We start from the raw sequence: 4,402 nt of genomic DNA, 5'->3' as shown, positions 1-4,402 counted from the left end.
ACCTAAGAACCTTCCTTCCACCTGGGAGTATTTTAAACAGCAAACTCTATTTTTCATTTAGGTATTTCAACTCCAGTTTGACGAGAAAGATCGGGAGAAATTAAGTCAAATATTAAAAGATAATGCTATTACATTCGAAGAGATTTTCGAGAAGGAAGTTCACATGGTGATAGAAAAGGTAACATGAATCAATCTGGAGCCCAGGGTGTCATTTTTTAATTAAAGTTTTTGGACACTCTTTAGTTCTTCTTGTTTTTGTAACCCTTAGCTAGATTTTCAAGTTGTGAGAAAAATGGCTTTACCATTCGTGCATGCTATCTTCAGACATCACGGTTTGAAACAAAACGGTTCCGAAACACTGTGACACCCAAAAGTTTGAAGCGTCAAAAAAAAAAAACGGCCCGAAACAGTGTTACGCTCTACTATTTTATCGGAACGGAACTGCTTCGTTTTCCAGTCTGGGAAATCCTCTCAATGGCACGCTTATCAAAAGGGCAGAATTTTTATACACGCTTATCGAAATTGTTCTGAAACGGGCGGTAAGCGTTAAGCAAGATTGACGGGTGACGGCTTTTGCGGTAAGCGTGCAATTACACGCTTTAAAATTTCCTATATTTTTGACACGCAATTCCTTCCGAAAGCTCTGTTGAATTTCAAAAGCCTAGGGCAGTTTTACTCAAAATCTATCGTAGAAGAAGATTCCATAAAAATGGATTGCCCGTTAAACCATGCCTTCGGCCGAATTAGAGAATTCTGAACCCCTTGAAATCCCTAAGCAATTTCAACCGGGGCGGGAGCGGGCGTAAATTATAACCATGCAATTGCGCGCTTACGCCCTCGGAACATAAGCGTGCAATTGAGAGGATTTCCCAGACTGTTTTCTTACGTTCCGGAACTAAATATGAACATTTCCTTCCTTTCCGTAACACAAACCATACTTAAGCGATGCTAAACCGTAACGTCTGAACATGGTCTTAAAGATTAGTCAATCCTAGTGGCGTAAGTTTGTCATCACTAACACTGTTGATTTCAGTCAAATATGTATGTCTGATTCTTTTCTGTTCGTAAGAGGCCAAAATGTACAAATAACAATACTTTTCTGTTCCAGGTAGATGATCCGATCCCTATCGACAGTGACAACGAAGACGACATCGAAATAAATGAGGCATCTGTCGGAGAGTTACAATCGAGGCCAAAGAGCTGGATGAGTCAAAACCCTGTCGTCACCAGAAAGATGTTTGGTGATCATATCGAAAGGTCTTGGTCGTTTCGTGAAGTGGGAGGCTATGATATCCATTCCACGCGTCGATTACCGTTCTGTACGTTTTTATGGGGACAGTAGATGCCACGTTGAAGGGGCTTGGTGTGTGATGCGGTTCTCGGAGTGTAGCGTCGTTAAGTTTCTGTAGATCGACAGTTCGGCGGGGGTCCCCCGTTTTTCTTTGAGGTGACAATCATACGCGCACACCACTCGGTTGTGGTTCCTTGGGGGATTTGTTCGATGATCTTGAGACCGACGTCGCGGTCGATGTCTTCTTTGACTTTTTGCTTCCAGTGGTGTGGGACGGGGATAGGCGTGTGAGCTGCGTAAGGGACTGCGTCTTCTTTAAGATGGAGTCGGATGGGTTCTCCTGTCATTGTTGGTAGCTCCTGGTGAGGGCATTGGTTAAAGGCGGAAGAGCCGAACGCGTCCAGGATCCATGATTTAAGCTTTGGAATGTTCTCTTGCGTTGGCTCGAAGGGGATGTCTTCTGGGCGATTCGGCGGTGGCGTTCTCTCTTTGCAGTGGCATTCGTCCGATTGTGACTCTGTGGATGCGGAGATGCTTTTCGGGAAGGATTCGTTGACGATTCCCAAATCTTTCATGGCGGTTTGAGATAGGTAAAAACCTTTACAGTTTTTCGAAATGTAAACCATTTGACTCGATGAGCGCCCTCCGTAAGTGATGTGGAGGAAGAGCGTGCCCAATATATCGAGAGGGGCGTGAGTGATGCCTACAATTTTATGTTTGGTTTTTACGAGGTAGGCGTATGGGCATTTCAGTTTATTTAACAGTTCGGGTCCGGCAGTGCATGTTTGGCATCCACTATCTGCTATAGCTTCGGTGAGTGTGTCCGTTATAATGGGGCCGTTCCTCTTACCAAACTGCCCGTGAGTCTGTTTGAGTATTTTGATGGACACGTCAATTTTCGGTGGGCTTTCGGGGCGAGTTGGTGTGAACGAGTTGCCTCTCCATTCCATGTGGGAAGGAACGGTGGCGTTCGCTAGGGCCGGTTGTTCGAGGACGGGGCAAGACGAAAATCCTCAGCGGGTGTTGCGAATGCGAAGGATGGCACGTCCTCTAGTTGGCTTTCTTCTTGCTGTTGTTGGTGGGATGCTTCTCCGACGGCGCTTGCTTGGGAACGACTCGCTGTGCCTTTCATACATACGGCGCGGAAATGACCCTTGATTCCGCAATTACCACAGTTCTTATTGAATGCTGGACAGTCTTTGCGAGCCATGGTTTTACCTTCGTGCGAAGTGCGTCCGCAGCCTCTGCAGGGGCGATTGGTCTTGCTATCATGGGGGCGATTGGTCTTGCTATCATGTTGTTGTGGACGTCTGAATTGGTCTCGTCTGTAGGTCGATTTGGCGAATGCGTTGGTGGAGCTGCTCGTCGGGGGGTTGGCTCTCATGATGTCGGTTGATTGTTCTGTTGATTCGAGACATTGTAAACGTTCTATTTTGTCTCCTAATGTCGGCAGGGCTGCTGTTTCTGAGAGTATTCGGGACTGGTGTTGTTGGTTTCTCAGCCCAAACACCAACTGGTGGGCGATCATTTCATCCGCGAAGCTGACATGGTTTGGTTCTTCGTGGTTTTCACAAGCTATCTTGAATTTGCATAGGATGGCATTTGAACGAAGGCGGGCGACGAATTGTGTGATTGTTTCGCCGTCCATCTGACAGAGTCTGAAAAATTTCATTCTGTGGACTTCTTTGTGAGTGCCTTTTACGGCGACACTCTTAATAAAGTTTAATAATTCATTTTCGTTGGCGGTATTGAGGGCTTCCGCCCCGACGTATTCGAATAAAAGGCGGTTGACGTCTTGCGAGCAAGCCGCTCTCAGTTCTAGTCGAAGCATGTTGACATCAGTTACGGCTGTCATAGTTTTGTATCTATTCCAGGAGTCCTTGAAAAGCTCCCATTCTTGTTCATCAGTGTCGGCGTTTATGATGGGTCTCTCGGGGGATTTGGTTTTCGTCCTCGGCTGCAGATGCTGTTGTTGTTGTTGAGGTGGGACGGCGGCGACGTTGATTCTTAATTGTGCGTTTTCCGCGTGGAGATTCGTCAGTTGTGTCATTTGTTGTTCCATGAGCAAGAGCATTCGTTGTATTTGCTCTTCGGAGGCCATAGTATACTGTGATCTGGTACGGGCGAAGAGCGTCGATACGATGAGCGGGTGTAGTTGATATTAGGGCGGGTTGGCGGGCGTTCGGTAGAAGGCGGGCGGACGCGCGGTTCAGAGGTGAGGCGGACGGGCGCTTGCGGGCGGGAGTTCGGTTCCGTACGAGTGGATTTCTTTGGTGCGTGTGACCACGGAAATGAAAACAACCAAGATGGCGGATGTATAAGTTCGAGATCTCGTGTTGGATGAACGATTTGATCCTGATGGTGCAAGCTGAATACGACGTGAGGCTTCTCAAAATCCTACTTGCAGCGCCATGTAGAGTTCAAGGTTCAGTAGGTAGAGTAACAGAGTTCCTAAGCCTCGTAGTGTATAACGAGTGACGATCAGTAATAAGAGATTAACAATGTGACTACTTACTATAAGTGAGTATCTTAAAAGAGGATGGCCTCACGGCCTATGATAAACTATATACATTCTACAAAGACAAAAGAAAAGCAATTAATAATCACTTTCAGTGTAGAAAAAGGGCATTATATAAAATGCAAAAACGGCAGATGGTTTAAAAAATGTTATAAAGGGAAAAAATAGAGTTTGACGAAAAACAAAACAAAAACACAACAGAAAAAAAAACTCTATGTTTTCAAGATTATGTCAGATTATGTCACCAAAGATACATAGATGCTTTACATCAAGGGTGTTGACAATGACAAAAGAAGGACTACTCTGTACGCAAAATCATATCTTTGAACGTGTGAATGTTTTCGAAGAACTTGTACTGGGAGGATTTCAATTTCGCAACCACATTGCAGTTGATGTCTCCAAATACGTACTCAATGTTACAATCTCTCGTGATCAACTCTCTGGCCTCATCCAACAATTTGAGACGCTGTTTCGTCAAATCCAAATAAACTTTTATATTTTTGTTCGTAGCATTTTTCCTATTTTTGTAGATACTTGTTCGTTTATTGAAGGAGTAAAATTTAACAATCATAGTTTTACGATCTTTTCCCACA

Source organism: Clytia hemisphaerica, unplaced genomic scaffold (genome assembly GCF_902728285.1).
Source record: "Clytia hemisphaerica strain Z4C2 unplaced genomic scaffold, Clytia hemisphaerica genome assembly, whole genome shotgun sequence".
NCBI classification, from domain to species: domain Eukaryota; kingdom Metazoa; phylum Cnidaria; class Hydrozoa; order Leptothecata; family Clytiidae; genus Clytia; species Clytia hemisphaerica.
The sequence above is the reverse complement of the archived record's forward strand: the minus strand, read 5'-3'. Positions refer to the sequence as shown.